Below are 26730 nucleotides of genomic sequence, written 5' to 3' on the forward strand. Positions count from 1 at the left end.
GTTAATAATTGAATACAATGATTCTCAACTCTAGTATATGATAGCCTCAATTTCTCCGATAACCAGCTGGGTCCTCAACAATTGAATTTAGTTCTGACATTAACTCCTGGAGTTAGCCGTTAGACCCCACTGGTTAAGGGCTCAGTCCCACAAGACTGCCCCAACTTTGGATGCCCACTGCAAGAGCGTGCCCAGGCTACCTGTACTTATGATTAACCAGCTATAAACCCCTCCTGAGGTTCAATAATTGCTAAAACGACTCACAGAACTCAGGAAAGAAAGTGCTTTACTTACTATTACAGGTTTATTATAAAAGATACAACTCAGGAACAGCCACATGGAAGAGATCCACAGGGCATGGTATGGAGGAGTGGGGAGCAGAATTTCCCAGCCCTCATAGGGTACACCATCCTCCCAGCACCTTGATGTGTTTACCAACCCAGAAGCTCTCTGAACCCCATTGTTTAGGGGTTATTATGAAGGTTCTATTAAGAAGGCACAGTTGATTAAATTATTGGCCATTGGTGGTTGTAAGTTCCAGCCCTGTAACCACATGATTTGTCACTTTGGCAACCAGCCCTCATCCTGAAGTATCTAGAGGCCCACCCAGAGTCACCTGATTGGGATAAACTCAGGTGAGGTTGAAAGAGGCTTGTTCTGAATAACCGAGAAAAGCACCTATCACTTTCATCACTCAGGAAATTCCAAGGGTATTAGAAGCTCTGTGCCAGGAACTGAGGACAAAGATGAAATATATTTCTCACTATACCACAGATAGTCATTGTCATTGTTTCCAAATATTACAGTTTTCCTTCCACACATATGGTAGAATTTCACTTTCCCACCCCTTTTGTTAGGTTGGCCATATGGTTTGCTTTAGCTAGAAAAGATGAACAGAAGTGACATTGTCACTTTAGAAGGAAGCTTTAGAAATTAGTGTACCAGTCGCCATGTTCCCATCTCCGTGCCCTGGTGATTGTGTAAGAATGTACCATCCTGGGTCCCTGAGTTACTAGAATTAAGCAGAACCTCTTGCTGCCCCCATGGGACTTGTAATATGAAAAAGAAATAATCTTTTGCTGTGTCAACGAAAATAATCCATAACCAATCTATAAATGAAAATTTGGGAGAGTTTATTCTGAGCTAAAATCTGAGGACCATGGCCCGGGGCCTTTCTTACCAAAGGAAGAAAGGGCACCAAAGAAGTAAGGTATACAGAGTGTATACCCCCAAACAGGATGCTTCTCATATGATTGAAATGTCCCTCCCACAATAGTCACAAGATTGCCCTGTCAGCACAATGCTTGATGGACACAGCAGGTAGTGGGTCTGCTGTCTTGGAGGGCATAGCAGGAGGCAAGTCTATTGTCTCGAGCTGGGTGGTCACAGGTGAGCGCAGCAATCAGTTTCTAGCCTAAGGAAAGATGCTTAATCCTTAAGGAAATGCCAACATTGGGAGGGGGAGGGAAGTTGCACCTTTATCTCAAGGGCCTTTGTTCTTGCCATAGGGAATATCTAAAGCAGATATGCAATGCATGCTCAATGGCCTCTGTCAGGCCCTTTTGGAAAGACAAGGTCAGGCCAAATTAGGTTTACACCAAATGGCTTCCTCATATTCTCCAATATATCCTATTGCTTGCCATTTTTATTTGTCAGCTGTTATGTTAAGCTTCTGAGACTGGGGGGTTATTTATTACCGTAGCCTAACCGTTCCGTCCTAACTGATACAGTTTAAAGCTATAACTCAATCACAGATTAAACTGCTTATTTTCCTACATTGCTAAGGCTTGTTATCATTAATGAGTGTTGAATTTTATCGAATGCTTTTTTTCTGTATCTGTTGAATTGATTATATGTTTTTTTGTTTTAATCTGGTAATGTCATGGATTACATTACAGATATTCTCGTATTTAAATATCCCTCCATTCCTGAGGGAACCCCTGTTGATCATCATATTATGGTATTTTTATACATTGCTAGATTCAGTTTCTATTCTTTGTTTAGGACTTTTAGATATCTGTTCATTAATTAGATTAACATAACTTTTTCTTTCCATCCTTATATGGTTTTAGTAACAAAGTTATATTTGATAAATTCCGTTGAGGAGTTTTCAGTCTTTTTCTCATCTCAAACTATCTGTATTGAGTTCCCTAAAGGGTTAATGGAGCTTATCTTTAAAACATCTGGACTTGGTGCTTTTTGGTGGATGGATTTTTGACCACTGGTACCAAGTGTTTAATGATTCTAAGCGTTTTTAGGTTTCCTACTTTTTTCTTTAGTCAATTTGAATAATTATATTATTCTAGAAAATTGTCACTTCATTTCAAATTTAGTAACATAGAGTTACAAAAGTTATATGCTTTATGTAGAGAAAGAGTATATGTTATATATATAAGTACATATAGTTGGTTTTTTAGTCTCTATTGTATCTGTACGGTGTTAGTGTTGTGTTTTTATTTCTAATATTGTGTACTTTTATTAATCAGTCTTTCCAGAAGCTTTCAATTTCATTTCCAGTAGTCTCTTCAAAGAATCAGATTTTTTATTTAGTTAATACTCTTAAGCTTCTATTTTGATTATTCTCTTAATTTTTACCTTCTTTCTACCTTTGTGAGTATATTATTTTCCTAAATTTTGAGTTGAATATTTAACTCAAGAAGTGTAATCTTACTTTTTTTAATAGGCAATTTAAGGCTATACATTTAGATGCATATCAAATTTTTTTAATGTAGTACTTGATATTTAACCTTGGCTAGTTTGGAAGTTATACATTCCATTTCTGTTCTTTTACTGGTTGCTTTTAAATTTATAACATTCTTGTTTGACTTAACAAAGTTGAAAATAAATAGCTCCTCCCCTCACAGAACAAGCACCTCAGAAAGCTCTCCCTCCAGTGGCACCTCACCCTTCCTCTCTTGGTGTGCCATTTTGAATAATTTCCTCAGGTCACTAATTTTTTAGCTATGTCTAATACGGTGTTTGCCTGTCCTTTTTTTAATGAAAAAAAATCTTTAATTTCTAGAATTTTATTTGCTTTTTCAAATTTGTTGTTTATGGTATTCTATTCTTTTATTATGGTTTTAAACATAAGTGGTTTTCAAATTGCTCTATTATTCATGTTCTAAGGAAACTAATCTTCCTATTTGTTATGTCTGCTGACTCTCCCTCATGGTATATCACTTCCTCACGTTAGTGAGTAACTTTGGAACATGCATTTATGTTCATCAGGGGTGTTTTATCTGTGGGTGCCTGTAGCAGGGATTGTTGAAGTGTCCCTCTCAAGAAGCTTTGCATTTTCTCATTTTCTTCTGTACCTCAAAGCTTTTACTGATAGAGACCCAGTTTTTTTGTTTCTTGTTTTTTTGAGGAAGATTTGCCCTGAGCCAACATCTGCTGCCAGTTCTCCTCTTTTTGCTAAGGAAGATTGGCCCTGAGCTAACATCCATGCCCATCTCCTCTACTTTATATGTGGGACACCTGCCACAGCATGGCTTGATGAGCGGTGCATAGGTCCGCACCCAGTATCTGAATTAGTGGACCCCGTGCCACCAAAGCTGAACATGCAAACTTAACTGCTGCACCACCAGGCTGGCCCCTGAGATCCAGTTTTTAAATGTCTTTCTGAGCTTGAGATTTCCTCACCATAAGGATAGTTTGAAGTCAGACTGAATTCACACATGTGGCTTTAGTTTGCAATTTTGATTTCTCAGAGCAGACTTTTCTTCAACCCAGAGCCTGGCTAAAGGCAAGCTTTTCTGCTGCCCAGATCTGTGAGCAGAGTTTCTAGAACCCCTCACAGAGGAGGGCAGTCATTTCAAGGTCTCTGGCATTATTCAGGAGTCTCAGTTCCAGCTCCTCATCTTATCTAAACCCAAGGTGACATGGGTGTTACAATCCTGAGGCCCCTTTCCATAATTTTACATGCCCCCCACACAAACATATTAGGTTCTGATCCTTACATGTGTTTTGGCCAGATCTCCAACCTTCCTCCCATCACACACACTTTGAAATCAACCCATAGGTGATCAGCCCTGGCTTTTATTTCCTCTTCATTCTGACACTTGGTCAACATAATCTTTTATCTTTTAAACTTAATTTTTCTTATGTTTTTTGGGACTGTGTGTGTTTGTAGCAGGCAGAAAATACTCATTAGCTCAATCCAGAATTCCTTACTTTCTAATAAAGGAAAAATAATGGTTAATTGAAATATAGAAATGTAATGATGGCTAATGGCTGATAGGCTGAATCAAGAATGAGAGTGAATTCATTGGGGAAAGCTGCCTTGACATTCTCTCATAATATCTATTCAGTATATACTATATAAGATGCCAGAAACTGCTCTAGACCCTGGAGATAAAATTATGAATAAGATATAATTTCTATCGAAGAGAATGATATAGAACAAATAGAATGCAATGAGAGAAATGCTAATAGAAGTATATATAATTGCTATGGAGCCTTCAGTAAAATCCAGTTCTTATTTTTGCCTTTTAGAGTTAGAGATATTTTGATAGGATAGGTGATGTTTCCAAAAAGTCTTATAGAACAAGTAAAACTCGCAAAAGGTAAGGAAGGCATTTTAGGACAAGAGCAAATCATGTGTAAAGGCCATACTGCTAGTATAATATATTGGTTTGGTTAGAGAATTAGGAGTAAGTGAAGAAGTGGTGGCAGATGAATCTGGAGAAATAGGCACAGATTTTTGAACTTTACTCTGTAGGCAAGGGATTCATTGCTTTTGTAAATTAGGAAGATAACGTTGGTAGTTATCTTTCTAAAGATGGGTTAAGTTGCTGAGAGAAAAGCTAGAAACGGTGAGTCAAGTTAGGAGGCTGTTACAGTCAGTCAGGCCAGTGATGATGGATTTTGAAAAGCAAGAGTAGAGTGAAGAGGAAGGAAAAGTAGATTTGAGAAATGGGGACTCTTCAGAGAAAATTTCAGAGTTAGTGTAAACAGTGACGAGAAAAGCAAAATTTATTAAGCAGTGACACCATGCTAGGCATTTTACCAAGTTCCCTTAACTCTCACAACTCCATAAGATAAGTGATAATTTATAGATGAGAAAACACACTCAGCAAAGAACATGAACAGCCCAGCATTACACCTGTGGAGCTGTAACCCAGGGCTGTCTGGCTCCCGAGCTGGTTTTCTTTTGTTGCCTCTCTGTAAGGAATTTTTTTTTTTTTTTAAATTCTAATCATTTTTTTCCAAAGAAGTCTGCCTCATATTGTAGTTTTATAAAGTGAAATGATGAACAATTCAAGAGTCTCTAAATAACTGTAATTTGAAGCTTCAAATTACTTCTCAACTGTAAGCTAATTAAATCTTGCAAGGCCAGCCCCTCTAAAGTTGAAAACGATTTGGCATCTCTTTCCATGTCATTAGGCTACATCTGTCTTTGCAGTGTGACGATTCTGCACCCTACATTTTTCTGTTGGTGTTGACATGTGGATTGTGGGGCTTTGGGGCTAAGGGTAGTAATTATTCCCAGACCCTCTGGTGAAATTTATCAGAAACTAATTCAGAAGTTGTACTCTCATCACTAATCTAGTTCACAGTTCAGAAAACAGTGATCACTCAGGGATGTCTGGCAAATACAGTGTCACCGTAAATTGAAGAAATAGGAAACCAGTAACAATTATTGATGGTGTGCTATGGATGTTCTTTTGAGCTTTTCAAAAGAAAGGTTTCATATAACTAAGTGGAGGAGATCTGATTATAATAAACAGGGTGGAATACTATCACCAACTTTTCCTGCCAGCTAGATTCTTCCTTTCTTTCCCAACCAAACTTGTAAGCATCCATTCCCTTTTTCCTTTAAACACTAATGATGGGAACTAAAGGAACACTGAGAGGCAATTGTGAAGTTCAGAAATAGCCTGAACCCACCCCTGAAATCATGCCTTACACATAGGTTAAATTAGAATTTCTGGGTCGAAGGCGAAGAGTGCGTATATCATCGTGGTTTAGGGGACAGATACTAGAGCCAGACTGCCTGCATCAGAATCCTGGTTCTGACACTCACCAGCCCTGTGATCCTAGGCAAGTTACTTACTGTCCTGGTGCCTCAGTTTCTTCATCTATAAAGTGGGCATAATAAGAAGACACATCTCATGGGGTTGTAGTGCCTGGCAGAGAGTAAGCCCTATATAAGTCTTTATTGTTGTTACTATCATTCATCATATTTACAAGCAATAACTTCTATTTCAGTGTGTTATAATGATTGTTATTAAGCTTAATAATAGATTTTTTTGATATCTTGTTTCCAGGAAGCAAATTTTTGAGTAGAATAAGAATAGACAGTCTCTTTTATGCTTACTCATTATAGTGTTTTGCTCTGATTTTGTTGTGTAAATCTTTCAAATAGAAAAGATTTAAAACTGAGCCATAAGTTCTAAGACTGCTATCTAAATTGAATATAGCTTTTGTGCTTTTAAAAAAATGTATTTTCTTTGTTAAATTGGAAACAATTTAGTGCACCCACATTCCTTCTGGTTTAAGTAATCTATAGAAAATTAAAATGACAAGAAAGTTAGGATTAACCAGATTTATGATTGGCTAAAGAAAGTTGCGAACAGCTTCCATGTAGCAGGTGTAGCTATTTTAATGGATGCACCAGACTGGTCCATAAACCCACTCAGTTGCTGCACCGTTCCGCAGATGGCCCACTTAAACAATTTAATGTCACTAAAATGGTTCGGGTAAAGAATTCTTTAAAACAAACTGCAATGATTTATCATTTTGAGCTGTCTGAAATGCTGTCATTATCCTCATGGCCCATGGTCAGAACATTTTTCTTCAAATGTTTTTTTCCCCTCCCTCTGGCTCTCCTTTTTCTGTTCAAAATTTCTTTCATCTGCATATTCTTAATACCACCAATCAGGCTCATGTTCATTACTGTTATCTAGCCTCTACTAGATTTCCTTGCCCTACTCTTTTGGCCTTGATTCGAGAAATACCCTGTCTTCTGATCTCGTCCTTTGTGAGTTCATTTTAGTAACTTTTAGGGTAACCTTATCTTCAAGATCTGAGGGCTACTTGATTGGGGGCAGAGGGTGACTTGACAGAGGGATTAACATGTACAAAAACTCAGTCATGAGAGGCTTATGGCGTTGAATTTAAGAAGGGACGTATACATTTAGCAGGTCCTTATATGAGGCACCATTTGTACCATGTGCGCTGCTTTCAGCTGTGGTCATGGCAGCATGGGCAAGCATATGACAGAGGCACCACACCTCCTCGTTGCTGTCCATGGCAGACAGTGCTAACCAATCATGGCAACCCTGCAGTCCTTCATAACAGAGCACTCCAGAAAGTCACTGCCAGGCATTTGATGCTGGAACTTAAGATGAAACCTATTTGCCATCCAGGATATGATTTTTGCAAAAGACATAAAGTCCAAATGGATTTTTCTTATATTGATTCTCCATAAAATAAGAAAGAAAGAAAGAAAGAAAAAGAACTGAGGACAAAACATTAATCTCAGCTTCGTGAAGGTATTTCTTTAGGGAGGAAATAGAATATGGTTCAGAATATCAGACATCTCAAGCAAGCCTTTGGCAAGTGCTAGATTCAGTCAGTTCTTGGTTGAATTTTTTGATAAGTGCCTAAAGTGCTGAAACTTGGTGCTGTTGCTTAAGGTGGGATCAATATACTTTAGACAGCAGACTGGAAACAGAGTTGACATTCCGTTATAGAATTTCAAAACCTGAATTTCATTCTTGTCAGACGAAAAGCCATCTTCTTTTTGTGCAAAGGTGGATTAACAGAGTGACTCATTTCTCAGGAGCTTTAATTATGATCAAGCACTTGGATATATACTTTGTTATAACTTCAAAGTTCTGGAATATGAACAAAATTTAGTCAATAATAACAGCTAACACATAAAGCATATAGAAAGCCTTATTTAGACTATGCTAAGCATTTTACATACATTATCACTTTTAATCCTTATAGAAATTCTACAAGGTAGAGCCTATTTTTATTCCTAGGTTAAAGGTGAGTAAACTGAGAAGAGGGAGCCCTAACTTGGCCCAAAGTACTATTATGAATAAGTGGAAGAACCACACTCGGGGTCCAGGCAGTCTGACTGCAAAGCGTGTTCCCTTCCACACTGCCCCTCCTTCACTTGACTTGCAGGTTTTGTAATTCTCATTTGAAAGATCATCTCATCCAGTCGTGCCTCTAGCTTCAAAGAAGCAGGCCCTTTTGGTCATGTGGAACCTTCTTGGGTAGTGACTTCTAAAGCATGAGCCCTAGGTAAGGTACCTGGTGAATCATTGCCTCGCCACCACCCGGGATGATAAAAAACCCTGCCTGGTTAAGGTTAGGCTTGAAGAATATAGCAAGGACACTTCAGGAGCTGGGATTAGAGTGGCTATTTCCGAGTTTGGCCAAGAACAGGCAGGGATTGATGAGAACGAAAAGCTGGAAGAGTGCTTTCCCAGTGAATTCAGCCATGCTTCTCAAAATGTGTGCTCTGCACCACCCGCACTGGAAGTGCTAGGAAGTCCCAAGTCCATAAATATTTCCCCCATCTTGCTTTGTTTTAATTAACAAAGTAAGACTTTCCTTAACACGCATACATTTGGGGCACTATCAACTATTGGATTGATAGACTGCTTTTAGTTGAGATTTTCAGCCTGAGGAAATAGGAACAGGGCAAAGCCTTTGGCTTCTGAAGCTTAAAAAGAAGAGGGGGAGTATGAAGGTCAGGGAAGGGAGGGTGTTAGAATGCAGGGGAGTGGAGGAGCCAGAAGTGGCATAAGAACATTGAGAACCTGAAAGAAGGGTCAGAAGGTGAATGTCAGGGTACTGGTGAAGCTGCCTCGTGATCCTTTTTTTTCTTGATCTCTCCCCACTCCACCCCAGAACAAAGCTGCGCAGACATTTCCAGACCCTGTGCTCTTGGGTTCCGTTAATTCTAGGAAGGAACCACCCATGCCTTTTCCCACTCAGTTCCTGAGAAGAGGGGGCTGGGGTTTCACCAGGCAAAATTGCTCTTTGGTGACAGGTCACTCTCCTCTCCTTGCATCCACCTTCTCACACTTCCTTCAGGTTCTTATGCACATTTCTCGCTGGCCTTGGCACCAGTGTGGAGTGGGGAAAGACAAAAGGGGAAACGTAAGGCAGCTCCTCCTTGCCAAGGGGAGCTAGTTTCATGCTGTCTCTGGTGATATTATTTCTGCCAGTGTTCAAATCTGCTGCCTCCTTTCATCCCACTTCCCTTTTTTATCTTTACCACCCCAAATGTCAGACAAAGCTGTAAAACTTTTACCAAGGAATAAACTATGTCCAGAATTTGTGTATCCTCAAAGTCTTGCCACATGGCAAGTAAGCCCTCAAAAAGTGTTTATTTTCAAGGAGCACTGTGACACACAGAATGGACAAGGCCAGTAGGCCAACTACAAGCACAATGTAGTTTCCTGGCTGCATTTAAGACTTACTCCTGTGTTTGCTAGGATGGCTGGTATCTTCTTGCAGAAGTTATTCTGTATTTAATGATTACTGTTGCTTATGAAAAACATTTGTTTCAATTATTTTACCTCCTCTAATTCTGATTGTAGGCCTTCATATATCCACATGGGAGTTTCTAGATGAGAAAGATTAATCATTCAGGTAATTTGATCCAATTTAAGTATCAAACAAATTAAAGTCACGAGTGTTTGGTTGGGCATAAGAACAAATGGTATTAAAGGAGCTGGACTCCTGTTTTCACAACAACTTAGCAAGTTAGATATTAGCCCCATTTTACAGATGAAGAAACCAATGCTCTGACAACTAATTACTTGCTCAAGCTTCGCAGATAGTAAGTGGTAGAATCAGGATTTAAAGCCAAGTTGGCCTGTGTCTATGGCTAGTGGTCACTCCACTTGCTCTCTCAGGATACTAGGTGATGACAAAAATGGCCCTCATAACATGGACAGCTCTCTTCAGTGGTGCTGCTGCTGCTGCTTCTTCAGCAAGGATGATGATGTCCTCAGGCCAGCTAGCAGCAACCCAGTGTCTTGGCCACATTCTCTCTCATCCACGTCTTAGCTCTGCATTTTTCCTTGATCCTCCTCTATTGCCACCCTACTTTTACTTCCACCTTTACTTTCTTCCAGAATTAGGGTGTTTCTTGGCTTTCCCTTTCCTGTCAACGCTCAAAGATACTTTTAATCTCCGGTAACTGCTTAGATGTTGAGGTGCACCTTGTTGAATGAACCTTAAGTGGAAGTAGCGCATTATAAATAGAGTTTCCTTTAGAAATAAAGTGGTGTATAAGTGAAGCCAAAGGTTGCTTTTTCTAGACGGTTTCTGCAAAAGCAAATAGGGCCTTGTCATTCATAATGAAGGTTAAAATGCTCTGAAATTTAGGATCAGCTGATGCCCCTCTTTCGGAAGAGGTAAGAGAAGCACATGGATGTTTAAATATACAATCATGTTGTCACCACTGTAGATTGTGCTGTGCAATTGCCATTTTATCACATCTGGAAAATGCTATGTACTGTCAAATGTCCCTACATTCAAAGCTACTCCCTGTTTCTTTGTTCCCTTTCTTCAATTAGAAGAAAACAGAAAAGATGTTGAAATGACTAATGTTCTAGTACCAAGAGCATCACAGACCAAAACAGGTGATTTTATGCTATTGCTATAGAAACAGCAGTAAAAGAAATGAGCATAAACCTTGCTTTTAAATGATTCAATTATTTGCTTTTAGACTTTTGGTGCCATAATAGACATTCTTCTTTTAAGTAAACAAGGAATGGAGCATCTATCAATGTAGATTTTTACTTTACATAAAGACTTTTCTGTTTTTAGCTAAAACCATGCCACATAGAAAAATAAAGATTAAGTGAGTTTTCCTAAATACTGCCTCAATTTAGAATTCATGGAGATGTTTCTGTAAATTCACTCTCTCTAGACACAGTCTTATGATTTTGCTGTATAATTTGGCCAACATTTATTCAATTAATGTTCACTGAGCACCTAATATGTAGCAGACGTCTGCTAGACACATTGCCACTGCTCTCATATTCTGGAAGAGAAGACAGAGGAAAGCAAGTAAATAAAATACTTGAAAATTTTGGTAAGTACTCTGAAGGAAACAGGCAAAGGATTAACCACGAAAATACCTGCTGCTAGATAGGGTGATAAGAATATTTAAATTAAGACTTGAAGAAGGTTGAAGAACTAGCCATGTGAAGAGTGGAAGAAAGAGGGTACCCACAGAAAGAAAAAACCTATGCAGATTCCTGTTACAAGAACACATCAAGTGTGAAGCTGGAGAAGAGTAAGGAAGCGGGGCAGTGGCATGAATGAGATTGGCATGTCTGCTGATCAATCTCTCTTCCACCCCTCCAGATCCATGCACTGCCTTCTCTCATGTGCTCTGTGTCCTGGGAAGTTGATCCCTTCTGTTCTCCCACATCACGCTGTATTAATCAGCCAGACTCCTTTGACCTCAAGGCTTCCCAGCCAATGGGAAGTACCAGCAGATCAGAGGACAGGAAGAGAGAAGTCAGCATATTTCTTCCCTTTCCTCCTGTTGATGTCGCCTCGTATGAAGATCCAGTTGTTCTGGCTCTAGTCCTACCCTTGCCCCTATAGACCTAGGAATGGTAATGGCTGTTCTTACTTTTCAGTGTTCTTACTTTTCAGTGTCTAACCATCCCTTGTTTGTTTCCTCAACCTTGCCCACACCTCTATAAGGAGTTATTTCATGACATCCTCTCCGGTTGAACCATATGGAGTCAATTTTGTTTCCTGAGGTCCCTGACTATAGAGAAATGAGGCCTGGTAAGTGAGGCAGGATAATTTATAGACCTTGTGAGCTAGGAATTTAGATTCTATTCTCAGAGCAGCATGAAGTCACTGAAATATGATGGGATAATTGATCCCCATTTAAGATGGTCACTCTCACTGCTCTTGAGGGTGTTGACTGGCAGAAGAGCAGTTAAAAATGGAAGCAGGGAAGCCAACTGGAAGGCTGTGCAGGCAAGGAAAGGTGGTGCTTGGGCCAGAGTGATAGTCTAGGAAATAGAGCAATGGGTGGATTCAACATAGACTTGATAGCCTTGCAGAGAGAAAATGGGAATCAAGAATGGCTCTTAGGTTTCTGATTTGAGCCACTGGGGGATGGGGAGGATGGGGAATTAGGGCTCTTTTCTTAATGGGTTTCATTTGAAATGTCTGTGAAATATCCAGCAAAAGATTTGAGTTAGCAGTTTGGAGTTCAAGGAATGAGTCAGGGCTAGAGATGTAGATTGAATTGTTAACATAGAGATAACATTTAAAATAAGAAGTAGGAGTGGAAAAAGTCCCCAAGGAAAAGAATGTTTAAAGAAAATAGAGAAGAGAACCCAGGAGTTCCCAGATTTAAAAGTCTTTAGGAGCTATTTGAATGCACATTTTAATTCCTCCCAAAATGTTGTTTAAATAATATGTACATCCATCTTTAGAGAAAAGAAAAATGAAAATAATCAATGCTTCAAAAGTCAAATGTGAAAATGCTAAGTATTATACTCCTCCTCATAAAATAAGCTTGATATCTAATTGGACATATTTTTTAAATGAGCAGTAGTTCCATGCCTTGTAGGAACGCTGCCTTACTTCTGCTTTGCACATTGGCACAGATATAGCTCATGTGACCACTTTAGCCTTGTGCTGGAAACTTGTAAATTAACTATAGAATTGAACAAGTTAATTTGCCTCCTGGTCTCAAGCTCTTATTTCTAACAAACAGGATTATGCTCAGGTGGTGAATTTTGCATATTGTTTAACTTAATTGGGAAATGTGTTTGCATTGATAAGCTTCCAGCCTAATTCAACTGAAGGAAAGCTTTCTAATTTCACCTTTCATTTACTAGAATTTTTTAAGATAAAAGAATGTATAAAAATGGCACCAATGTGTTACCACTAATGCAATCCATAATAACCAAATATGTTTGCTTTTTGCTTCAAAACAATCACCAGGCCCTGCAATGAGACATTTCTTGGTGTTTTTCTTTAGATCGTCTACAAATGATCATCCTCTGACTCCAGGGACCTATAGATTTTATTATGCGGCCTTCTAGCTTGTATATTATAGCACTGAACTGTCATCTATAGCATCCATTAGAATGTTATTGACAAAATGTCCACTCGTATTGAACTAAGCACTCGATAAACCACTGTAAGTAAATTGTTGTGCTCTTACCTCGAAGGATAGTCTATTGATTCCACACATGACTACGGGCCTAGCAGAACGACCCCAGCTACAGTTACTTTGTGGTGTGTTGCATAATGTCTTTTTTGAGGTTCCCAGAAGTAAAGAATTTTTTATTTTATTTATTTGTTTATTTTTGGTGAGGAAGACTGGCGCTGAGCTAACATCTACTGCCAATCTTCCTCTTTTTGCTTGAGGAAGATTGTCCCTGAGCTAACATCTGTGCCAATCTTTCTCTATTTTATATATGAGATGGCACCACGGCATGGCTTGATGAGTACTATATAGGTCCATGCCGAGGAGTGGAACTGTGAACCCCAGGCCACTGAAGTGGAGTGTGTGAACTTAACCACTATGCCACCAGACTGGCCCCTAAAGAATTTTTTTCAAACATTCTTTTTTGTATATTGTTATTTGTGTAGAATATTTATTTTATTTCAGATAAATAACCATTAATCATTGCTTTGTCCTTATGGACAAAACTCTACCACTTATAATGGTATATGAAATTTTGGAATTATTCTCCAAAGGTAGATGCTTTTAATAGTTTTGTTGTGAGTACCTTCAGAGATTAATTGTGTATGTATGTGTGTGTGTCTATATGATATTACCATCCTTTTTTTCACAAAGAGAATCATAGCATTCATGCTCTTTGGAAACTGGTTTGGTGTGGTGGTGGTGGGGCTTTCTACTTTATCTGTCTTGGGAATCTTTCCATGTTACTACGTATTAATCTGTCTCATTCTTCTTGATAGCTGCCATATGTATCATTGCATGGGTATAGCATAGTACATTATTCTAGACCCTTGTAGGGGACCTCTAAATTTTCCCTCTGTTTGTTTCTTTGTTTTTCTATTAGTGTTACAATGAACATCCATATAAGCATATCTTCAAGTACTTCTGAAATCTCCTCCATTTAAAGATAGGTGAGATTTTCATGTGAAACATAGAATAAGAGAATGTGTATATTACCTAAGGAGTCAAAATCTTCTACAGCTGTTGTGATATATTCAGGAGAGCAGAAGTGAGGAGGGAGAGAAAACCTAAAGCATGAATACAGGCAGTTTATAGCAGATTTTTAAAAAGTTTTCAAGACTCTAAATAATTGGAAATCTTCAATAATCAGAATTTGTGTAGTATTTTATATTGATGATTGAACATCCTAACTGATTTGTGATTTGTGAAAAATGTGCTTTTGGTGCCAAATATCTTCTTTATTGTGATCTTCAGAAAGTGATCACTTATGATGGTACTGTTCACTTCAACAACATAGTCAATTAACTAGAACAAGCAATGCCCTAACCTTATGTATAGTGCTGGGTGTTGTATTTCCTAAAATCCAGGTGAGTTCATTGGCAATTTATGGTAAAGTGTATTTTGGGGGAGAGTTAGGAGAGTAGGTGGTGTGAGAGTTCCATAATTTGAATCCTCACTTTTATGTTAGACGTGGTTATTTTTTAAGTAGGCCACTTACACCCAAACTGTAGCTTCTCTGAGGAAGATGAATGTTGCTTGAAAACAGATGATCCTGAGGAAGGGGAAAGAGAAAACCCAATAAATTAGAGCTGACAAATCAGTTAGAAGCATACCTCTGGAGGAGTAATATCATATATTGATAAAGCACTTCACAGTTTCTGAAGTGTTTTCATGATCATTTTCTCAGCACAGTGAATGGACAGATGTTATTATTCCCAATTTATAGGTGAAGGAATTGAGACTCCAAGAGGTTGACTCTAGTTCCTGTGACCCTTTGTCTTTAATAATAAAGATATAAATATTACTGTAGTTGTCCCTTGGGATGCCATAACAGAGTACCACAAAATGGATGACTTAGAACAACAGAAATTTCTCATCTTGCAGTTCTGGAAGCTAAAAATCCCAAATCAAGGTGTCAGAAGGGTTGGTTCCTTCAGAAAGTACTGAACGAGACTCTGTATCATGCCTGTCTCTGCCAGCTTTCGTCAGTTGCCAGCAATCTTTGGTATTTCTTGACATGTAGTTGCGTCACTCCAATTTCTGCCTCTGTTGTCACGTAGCATCCTCTCCCTGTCTTTGTGTCAAAATTTCCCTCTTCTTATAAGGACACCAGTCATTGGATTACAGCCCACTCTAATCCAGCATGACTTTATCTTAATTTGGTTTTATCTGCAAAGACCCTATTTCCAAGTAAGGTCGCAGTCACAGCTACCAGGGTTTAGGACTTGAACATATCTTTCTGGGAGACACAATTTAACCCACGACAATGACTGTAGGTCATTGAATGAATGTTTTCCAGGAGCACAAGAGCATCACCAAGAAACTTGTGTGTTTCATATCGATGGAATAGAAATAATAGTTCTTATTTTTTTCTATACCTTTCTCCTAAATTTCCATTTACCTAAAGTCCCGTCACCAATAAGTGATTGAACTAGTAACAGCTGTTTTTTTTCATTGAGATATAATTCACATACCATAAAATTCTCCCTTCTAAAGTATATGATTCAACTACTCAACCATAATAAGCTATGAAATCCGGCCATTTGTGACAACATGGATGTACCTTGAGGGCATTATGCTAAGAGAAATAAGCCAGAGGGAAAAAGTCAAATACCATATGATCTCACTCATAAGTAGAAGATAAAAACAAAAACAAACAATCACATAGAGACAGAGATTGGATTGGTGGTTACCAGAGGGGAAGTGGGGAGGGAGGAGGGCTAAAGAGGTGATTAGGCACATGTGTATGGTGATGGATTGTAGTCTTTGGGTGATGAACATGATGTAATCTACACAGGAATCAAAATCTTAACGATGTACACCTGAAATTTATATAATGTTATAAACCAGTGTTACTGCAATACAAAATAAATTAAATAAATAAATGAAGTGTGTGATTGAGTGGTTTTTAGTATATTTCACAAAGCTGTGTAACCATCACCACTACGTAATTTTAGAATGCTTCATTACCCCCCAAAGTACCTGTACCCATTAGTAGTTTCTCCACACTCCCTGCTACCCCCAGCCCTTTATTTCCATCTCAATGAATTTGCCTATTTTGAACACTTTTATATAAATAGAGCCATACAGTATTTAGTCTTTTGTATCTAGCTTTTTTCACTTGCCATGATGTTTTCACCATTTGTCCATATTGTAGCATATATCAATGATTCATTCCTTTTTATGCCTGAATAAAAATCCATTGTATATATTTCCCATATATTGTTTATTTGCTTATCAGTTCATGGACATTTGGGTTGTTTCCACTTTTGGCTATTGTTAATAATGCTGCCGTAAACGTTCATGTGCAAGTTTTTGTGTGAACATATGTTTTCAGTCTCCTTGGGTATGTACCTAGGAGTTAAATTGCTGGATCATTTCAAACTCTACCTTTAACTTTTGAGAAACTGTCAAACTGCTTTCAAAGTGGCTGTACCACTTTATATTCCCACCAGCAGTGGATGAGGGTTCCAGTTTCTCCACATCCTCAGCAATACTTCTTACTATTAGTCTTTTTTATTATACCCATCCTAGTGGGTGTGAATAGTATCTTCTAGTTTTGATTTGCATTTCCGTGTTGACTAATAATGTTGAGCATCTTTTTATTTGCTTATTGGCCATTTTCATATCTTCTTTGGAGAAATGTCTATTCAGATTCTTTACTCATTTTAAAGTTGGATTATTTGTCTTTTTATTGTTGAGTTGTATGAGTTCTTTTTACATTTTGGACACTAGACCCTTATCAGATAAGTGATTTGTAACAATTGTCTCCCATTCTATGGGTTGTCTTCTTGCTTTCTTGATAGCACTTTGAAGGACAAAAGTTTTTAGTTTTTATGAGGTCCAATTTATATATTTTTTGTTGTTGTTGCTTGTACTTTAGATGTAATATTTAAGAAACCATTACCTAATCCAAAGGCATGAAAATTTTCACCTATATGTTTTCTTCTAAGACATTTATAGTTTTAGCTCTTACATTTAAGTCTTTGATCCATTTTGAGTTAATGATAAAAAAAAAAAGCTCTCCACAAACTAGGATAAGAAGGGAATTTCCTCAACCTGAGAAAGGGCATCTGTAAGAAACATATAGCTTATCATATTTAATGGTGAAAGACTGAATGCTTTCCCCTAGGATCAGAACCAAGACAAGGCTGTCTTCTCTCACCATTTCTATTCATCATTGTATTAGAGATTCTAGTCAATGCAACAAGGCAAGAAAAAGAAATAAGTAATAAAAGGCATCTGTATTGGAAAGGGAAGAACAATACTGTCTTTATTCACAAACAGCATGAATGTCTGTGGAAAAGTAATAAATGAGTTCAGCAAAGTTGAAGAATACAAAAATCAATACACAAAAATCAGTTGCATCTCCCTATATTAGTAAAGAACAATCTGAAAATGAAATTAAGAAAATTCCATTTACAACAACATCCAAAAAAATAAAATGCTTAGGAATAACTTTAACAAACTTAGTGGAAGATTTGTATACTGAAAATTACAAAACACTGCTGAGAGGGGCTGGCCCAGTGGCCGAGTGGTTAAGTTCGTGTGCTTCGCTTCAGCGGCCCAGGGTTTGCAGGTTCAGATCCCGGGTGCAGACCTATGCACCACTTGGCAAGCCATGCTGTGGTAGGCGTCCCACATATAAAATAGAGGAAAATGGGCACAGATGTTAGCTCAGGGCCAGTCTTCCTCAGCAAAAGGAGGAGAATTGGCAGTGGATGTTAGCTCAGAGCTAATGTTCCTCACCAAAAACAAAACAAAACAAAACCCTGCTGAGAGAAATTAAAGATCTAAATAAATGGAAAGCCACTCTTTGAAAGATTCAATATTGTTATGCTGACAGTTCTCCTCAAATTGATCTAAAGATTTACCAGCAAGTGGTTGGTTTTTTTGTTGTGTTCTTTTTTTGGTAGAAATTGATGAGCTGATCCTAAAATTTTTATGGAAATTCAAAGGTATAGTAAATGGTTTTGTAAACGAACAACAAAGGTGGAGGACTTACACTTACTGGTTTCAAAATTTACTATAAAGCCATAGTAATCAAGACAGTATGGTACCAGCATGAAGAAGATAGATCAACGAAGCCACATGCAGAGTTGAGAAATAACACCTTACATTAATGGTCAGTTGATTTTTTACAAAACTGCTAAGGCAATTCAGTGGGTAAAAGAATAGTCTTTTCAAAAATGGTGCTAGGACATTTGGATATCCACATGCAAAAAAATTAATTTAGACCTTTACCTAACACTATACACAAAAATTAGCTCAAAATGAATTGTAGACCTAAATCTGAGTTAAAATTATAAAACTTCTAGAAAAAAACAGAAGGAAATTTTCATTAGCCTGGGTTAGGCAAAGCATTTGTAGACGTAACATCAAAAAACAATAAATAAAAGAAAACATGATAAATTGGACTTCATAAAAATTTGAAAGTTTTGCATTTCAAAAGACACCATTAAGTAAATGAAAACAAGCCACAGACTGGTGAAAATATTTGCAGAACATATATATGATAAAGTTCTTATCCAGAATATAAAAAGAACCCTTACTGTTTATTAATAAGGAAACATATCACCCACTTTAAAACTTGGTAAAAGATTTCAATAGGCATTTCATAAAAGAAGATGAAAGAATGGCTAAAAAGCACATTATAATATTCTCAACATCATTCATCATTAGGGAAATGTAAATTAAAGCCACAATGAAATACCACCTCATACTCACCACAGTGGCTGTCTTCCTGTGTATGTACCTAAGAGACAGGAAAATGTGATGTCCACACATAGAGTTGAAAAAGAATATTCTTAGCCCCAGTTATTTAGATTGGTCAAACCTAGAGACAGTCTACTGCTCTGTTAACTCACCTGCTGAATGGATAAACAAAATGTGGCATATCCATATATTGGAATACTGTTCTGCAATAAAAACTGATGATGCATACTATAAGATGAATGAATCCCAAAAACATTATGCCAAGTGAAAGAAGTCAGATGCAAAAGATTTTATATTTTTTATTCCATTTATATGAAATATCCAGAAAAGACAAATGTTTAGAGACCAAAACCAGACTACTGATAGCCTGGAGCTGGGGGTAATAGTGGAGATTGACTGCAGACAGGCATGAGGGATCTTTTTGGGATGATAGGCATGTTCGACAACTGAATTCTGGTGATGGTTGCATAACTCCTTAACTAAAAATGTACGCCAAAAATGGTGAATTTTATGGCATGTAAATAATACCTCAAAAAAGCCTCTTTTTAAAAAGAGGATCAAATGATATTCAGAGAAAGATTTCAAGAGCACCAGTTATAAACTTAAATCAATATGTGAACTATGCATTATAGTGAATGTTAACTATAAAAAAAGAAAAAGAAGGACTGCATTGTGTTTTATTAAGTATATGAAAGCAACTTAGGTTCAGAATTACTAATCTTCTCTATTAAGGATGAAAGAATCCTCACTGAATTCAAACTTCAGTAGAAAGGACCCAGGAAATACTAATGGAATAAAATTCCCTGTGAAGTGTAGGAATGAATGTGTAAGGGAGGCCTTATAGATGGAACCATCTTTCTATATGACTTTAAATTTCAGTACCCAGCCATATTAACTATATACCTAAACATCACTGCACACATTTAAATATACAATTTTGCAAACTCACTGTTTCCTCGTGATTATACCTAGAGTTATTTGGTAGCATCACTGAAGATGTGCATTCAAATTTGATCATTTTGGGGTCGTGATAAGGAAAATAAATACCATGTTTGCTTTAAGAATAAATGAGGCTAATAAATGAATCAAACCATCAGAAGTCTGACATCAGTTTTGCAAGTTTATTCTAATCTGAAGTGAACATTCACAAATGGTTGTAAATGATTGTACATGCAGAAGAAAAGTGAATAGGTAATCTGAATAGATGAGTTTATCTGCACTCTTGGGTGGTTGCTACCATTCACTCAGATACTCACTGAGGTTGCCATTGTGGAAAAAAAATTGTCAATCAAAGATGAAGATATAAAAGCAAATTGAAAATTGAACTGAAAAGTAATTTTACTTTCAAATGGTTTGCAAATGTAGACATTAAGTTTGGAATGAATGTCGTTAATGACCATAGCTGGAAGAGTTTTACACCTGCTGATCACTAGAATATTATAATAAATGAGGTTGATTTTCCTGTTGACTACTCCATTTTTTCTCAACATGGTCTCATTATGACTTTTCTATCACATTGCTGACCCGTAGCTATGAATGCTCACTTACAGATATAAAAATGTGTTAACTTATATATGGTTTTGAAAAAATTGTGTCTTTAACTGCTAGAGGAGTGATGCCAGTGTTGTTGCTTGTCTTTCTCTGCTTTGTTAGGTCACAGGAGGTTTTAGATGGTGAAAATCAAGCATGTATTACAAGTGAAGAGCTGTTTTACAAGCAGCCTTCCTTACAGCAACTAAATTGTCCCCAAAAAAGCGCATGAGCGTAATGAAGCTTTTAAGTAGTCACACATATGCATTTATATTCTCTCTCTCCTGAATGACTGATTTTAATTTTTTTAAAGTAGCAATTCAGCTTGCTTTCAGAACCATTTAAGCTTAGCACATGATTTTGTTTTCCCTCCAAAACCAACTATTCTTGATTATGACATGGGGAAGGTTTGCATATTTATTTTTGCAAAGACAGTAGAATAAATCCTCATCACCATGTGAGTGGTTTAGTCCTAATATCTCTGTCCTAAGCTGGGCACAAGATCATTTAGAAATTCTTCCAGAGATCAGAGCCGTATTGGTTAGATTTAACTGAGGACTCTTTTGTGCAAACCAAAACCTGACTCCATGAGGGCAAGGTCATGCGGTGCGCTCATTGTGTGGTTCTCAGCGAGCCTTACTGCCCAGGGGGCCCACCTCTGTTGATAAATATTTGTTGAATTACATTGAAAGATCCACTATAGAGAGGAATAAATCTTTCTTTTGAATTTTTACACCGTCCTCAGGACTATTCTGTCTGGGATGCTCTTCTCCCAGACATCTGTATGGTTCCAACCTTTGCTTCATTCGACTCTTTGCTCAAATGGCACCTTCCCTGGGAGGCCTTCCCTAACTACCTTTGCTAAAATCACACTTCCCACTCCATCCCTCGTTCTCACCTTGCTGTACTGTATTTTCTTCATAGCCTTTATTGAGAGCTGACATATTATATGTGTACTTGTTTATTTACTACTGTCTTCCCCCATTAAAACACATACTTTATAAGGCTGGGGACTTTGTTTTATTCACTGTGATATCCCCAGTATCTCCTTCCAGGCTTGGCACCAAGTAGGTGTTCAATGAGTAGGTGAGCAAATATGACTCCAGTAGGGCTTCAATAAAGACAGTTGAGCAAATATTTCCCAGTTAAATACAAAGCTCTGAACCTAGCTCTGTTCGAGCACTGTGATGACCAGGATGTGGTCTCAGCCCTCAGGATCTTACAGGCCAGTAGAAGAGACATTGTAAATAGCCTAGAAGTAACACTTATGCTTTTTTACCAAGATTCACTGCGGTAGGATGAAAGATGTCCCACAGAGAGGGTGGCCCTCAACTCCAACCATTCCCACTTTCCAGTATGAAGTTTGGGACTTTGATAGAAGATTACGTAGTCCTTTATGGGCCACTCAAATTTTAATTATTAGAAAATTAAAGGCCAAAAATACACTGGATTCACTAAACAATCCACAGCCACCCAAGTTGCTGATGGTTGTGCTTCGGTAGAGCTTTCTGTGTGTCAGCCACTGTTCTAAGCATTTTTCATATATTCACTTCTGTGGTGCTCACAAAAATCCTATGAGTACTATTATTTCCCGCATTTTACTGATGAAGAAACTGAGGCACAGAAGGTTAAGTTACTTGCCCACTGTCACATAGCTAAGAAATGTGAAGCCAGAATTTGGACCCAGAAAATCTAGCTTTAAAATTATTGCTGTTAACTGTTATGGCCTATTTCCACAATTGTGGATAATGATTAGTCTAAAATAATAACAATTTATCACTAAAAAAACAAAAATAGCAATACTTAAAAACTGCAATTAACTCACAACAAAAACACTGATGATGAATTTATAATGAATTGCCCTTCTCCCAAATTACAGAAATTCCACCTCTCCTGTGCTTGTACATGTGCATTCTAGGAACTTTACAAATTGCCAAGCCTGTCAAAGCAGTTAGACTTCTTTTTGGAATTTACAATGAGAGACTGCTTTACTCTCTAAAATGGGCTTTAGAACACCAAATTCTAGTAACCCTTTTAAACTCAATTAGAATGTTACTAGCAAGTGATAAAGCTGAAATATATGGGACCGCATGTTATTCATCATGAAAACAAAGGAAACAATTTCCATTGTATTATAGCCCATAAAATGGACTATAGTTACTGACCTAAAACACCAAGGGGAGATGAAAAAAATTCAATAATAGAGGTCAAAAACCATGCTGTGGTTAGTCAAAAAAAGATGTGATTATTTTTAATTTGGAGATCCGAGATGTTTTCAAGAAGGAAGTGGCATTTCAACTCAAACTGTGACGGACGATTATAATTTCAGTTGGCATTATGAGAGAAAGGGCCTTCCAAAGGAAATGCATAAGCAAAAGCATGAAAATACAAAGAGTATATTTAAGAGGCAGCAAGCATGCTGGTGTTGTCGTTGTGGCAGCCCACTCCAGTGTCCCATGTGACATCCTCTGGGTCCACCTCTGATATCAGCTGCAGCCGCAGTGGACAGTTTGGTGCAAGCTTGCCTGGACAGTGTTCCATATCAAGTGCCACCCAGGGTCTTCTTTGATGCTGTGGGAGCCTGCTCCACTCACAGATAAGTGCAGCCAAAGTACAAGGAACTTAAGGCCCCAGAGGCAACCTTAACATTGAATGTTGGAGTCAGTGGATATATGCTTACCTTCCACTTTTCAGGTGGACGATTCTGGGAGATGATCTGTACATGTCTCCAGAAGTCCTGGTGGGATGGAGTCCCTGTGGCCTATAGCAGTGTCATTGACAGTGCATCTTTATCTTGGCTTTTCCTCTTTTGTTGTCTTACCCTTCCTGCTGCCTCATTCCTGCTCCGTGGAATCTCCTCTCCAGTAAACTATCTGCACCTATGTCCTTTTCTCAGACCCTGCTTTTGAGAGTGTGCTTCTTAAAGAGGCTGAACAACACAACCGGATATTTGAGACAGCTCAAAGGATTGGATTGTCAAACAGACTCACAAGCATCAGAGATCTTAACGAGTATTGAAGCATGCATGAAGCAGAAAGAAATTTGGGACTGCCATTGAAGCTCTCCAGTCCTTTCTAAATGCACTTTGGCCCAGATTTAACAGGTGACTTGTCTAAGCAATACCTGAGAGAACAATACCTGAGAGTATCACTCACATAGGGAGCTGCTACACTTAACAGCATATGTGACATTTTCCAGGGAGCCTTGCCCCATAAGTGCATGAATTTCAGGTTTGTTAACCATAAACAATCCTAGACAGATCAGGTACATCCTGCAAAAAGCATTTTAATAAGGACTTTCCTCCTAATACATACCATTAGTGTATTTGCCAGAAGGTCAGTCATGTTTACAAGAAGCTTTGGCTGGTCATCTTTCTCTTCTGGAATGCCCTTTAGTAAAGGGGTGGAATGGATTTCAGGCCACTTACCCTTTCCTTCCTAGTAAGCATGCAACCTTTCACAAACAGTAAGCCAGGCCAACTACCACCCTCTGGAATTGTCAGAGCAATTTATTCCTCTTGCTTTATTGTTGAGGATTCCTGGCGCTGCCACATACTAGCTCTGAGACCTTAAACAAGTGGTTTGATGTCTCTGAGCCTCTCACTACAGTGTCAGATGTGAATATCAATTCCTATTTCAAAGAGCTGTTGGGAAGAATAAATGAGCTAACATTGGTGAAATGGTGTGCAGGTTCTGGCACATCGTAGGGATCTAGATGTTCCTCTCCCATTTTGATCTCTCCCTTACTGAGATCTTTGTGGTATTTCATGTTAAGATTCCCAACAACCAGCCCTGGCTTTATTCTACATTTCCATTCTTTCTATCACCCCAATTCTGATGTTCTCTCCTGGTGTGTCTGAAAACCCCTAGTGTTAGTCTTGCACTCTTTGTTTTGTGGGGTCTGACATGAGCAGAGGGTGCATAGAGGAATGTGGTGAAAGGTGATATTGGAATAATGGCTATAGGTCAGATTTTGGAGACCCTTCAATAACAAGACAGGAAACTTGGACTTTACTCCTTAGGTTATAGAATACCAAAGAAGAAATTGGAGCCAAAGGGTGACATTCAGTCTCTGTGGGTGCTCTACATGAAATAGACTGAGAGATAAAAGATTGAAGGTAGAGAGACTAGTAAGGGAGGGTATTTAAATCAAGAAATGACCTGAAGTAGCATTGTGGCTGTAGAAAACCAAAAGAAGAAACAGATTTGAAACCAGTAAGAAAGTGACTTTGGATGTGACAGCTAACTGGAGTGGTGAAGCCCAGATGTTCAGGATAGGGAGCAATTAGTGATTCTCAGGGGTCCTCACTAATAACTGAGAGGATTGTGAGTAAGTGTATGAGGCTTATGGTGAGACAGTGAAGTGACCCCCAGGAACATGGAAATGAGGAAAATAAGGTTAGCCCCTGAGCTTTTAATTGTAAGGTAACTTGATCAGTTTTTTAATAAATCTAAAGGAAGAATTTGTCAATGGAAAAAAGGTAAGCACACGTGTACACAAACAGACAAAGGTGAACATTTGCTTTGTGCTTCCAAACACTGTGAAGGGTTGGAGTCTTAGCCATCTAATATTAAATATTTTGTTCCCAGGAGCAAAGATTATCCTACTATGGATGTATTTATAGGCACTACCTACCCCAAAGGATTTAAATCTGGATTCTGCTAGATGTCTGACTTTGGGAAAGTCACTTAACCTTACTAAGCTTTAGTTTCCTGATCTGTTAGATAGAGATAATAATATCAGATATCTTGTAGGGTTTATTGTAGGATTAAGTGAGATAATGCATATAGAGTGCTTAATACAGTGTTGGCATATAGAAAATGTTTAGTAAATAATAGATATTTAATAATAATACCTTTCCTTTGGGGAACATATGCATCAGGTACTGAAGTCTAAGTCACTTGTTCTGATTATATGCTTAAAAACAACCTTCTGATGCTTGATAGGTTTTCTTCTTTATATTAATTGTCACATTCCAGCAGATTTCACTCCAGTCTTGCAAGCTTTGAGATCATCCTTTCAGGAAGCTTTACATGTGATCATGGTTAGAAGGCACATGTTTGTGATCTGTTGGAAGATTGGATCCAGAATGGAATCCAAGATGGAGCAGGAAATCATTCTGAAAGAATGAGACAAGGGAGGGGAAGTGATAGAGTATATGGTTTTCATCAGATAAACAAGTATTCTATTGAAAGTATTTGGCTGTGGTTCTGCGAGGACAGAAACCAGGGCACTCTTGTCACTTCTAGCACAGTGTCTGACAAACAGTGGTCACTCAGCATGAATGAATGAAAGAGGTTCAGGTTGGTATAGTAGCGGACATATAGTTGTATCACAGAAATCTTAGTGGATTTCAAAGAGACAAGTTTTAAACCTATCTCTGCTACTTACTAGCTGTACATCCATGTACTAGTAGCTTCCATAGTTTCTAGAGTCTAGTTTCCCCATCTACAAAATAGAGAATGAATATACTACCTGCAGTGAAGCATTGTTGTGAGACTTAATAAGATAGTGTCTATGAAATGTGCTAAAAGCAGCTACTTAAGAATGGTTATTTTCACCCCCAACACTGGAGTATGGTTTCCACATCTCAGCTACTTCCGTGTCTCTAGTACCTTGTGTTATACTGCTAAGGCGTTCACTGAATGTTAGTTGAATGAATGAATTAACCAGAAAAATTTGAATAGGAGATCTTGAAGTCGAGTAGCTCTTAGTGATGATGGGCTACAGAATAGGACTATTCCTCCAAGTTGCTAAAATGGAATAGAAGTATTGGTTGTCATAGTGGAAGAGGATTAGGTTTAGATTAAATCTTGCTCTCTATGTGAACGTTTAAAGTCACCCAGAATTATGCCAGAAGAGGAAAATTGTGATCCAGGTGCCACAATTGCCAAGAAATATGAAGGAATGTCCTAAAGATCAATAGGTGATAGATCAATATTGACTAGACTTAAGGGAAAACGCTTATTAATGGCTTAAAGTTTCAAAATGTTAGCATCAAAGAAATTCAAGTGCATATAGACCATTCACCAGTTATATGCAGGGTCCTACAATGTCTTATTACATTTTTTTTAAAAAGGAAACTTGGCAAAGTATGTTCTCTGACCACACTGGAATTAAATTAAAAATCAATAGCAATGCAATATAGAGATAAGACTGTACTGTTTGGAAATTAAGTAACACACTTCCAAGTAACCCAGGATTCAAAGAAGAAATCATATGGGAAATTAGAAAATATTTCAAACTGAATGAAAATTAAAATACAATATATCAGAATTTGTTAGATGCAGCTAACATAATGCTTAGAAGAAAGCTTATAG

General features: G+C 37.9%; 1 protein-coding gene across 21 annotated transcripts in view; it reads left to right on the top strand.

The window, feature by feature from the left end:
• Positions 1 to 26730, top strand: part of CFAP20DC (CFAP20 domain containing) — a 227086-nt gene that overhangs the window by 57135 nt on the left and 143221 nt on the right. For 2 of the 21 annotated variants that reach the window (XM_070238737.1, XM_070238728.1), the window contains exon 5: positions 23307 to 23513. The exons of 13 other annotated variants lie outside the window; for them this stretch is intronic. The gene's annotated coding sequence lies outside the window, so the exon portion shown is untranslated. Of the gene's footprint in view, positions 1 to 9566; positions 9619 to 11694; positions 11782 to 12994; positions 13157 to 23306; positions 23514 to 26730 lie in introns of those variants that run through there. 6 more of the 21 variants (XM_070238729.1, XM_070238739.1, XM_070238738.1 and 3 more) reach the window with 5 other exon arrangements.

This window comes from Equus caballus, chromosome 16, assembly GCF_041296265.1.
Source record: "Equus caballus isolate H_3958 breed thoroughbred chromosome 16, TB-T2T, whole genome shotgun sequence".
Taxonomy (NCBI): Eukaryota; Metazoa; Chordata; class Mammalia; order Perissodactyla; family Equidae; genus Equus; species Equus caballus.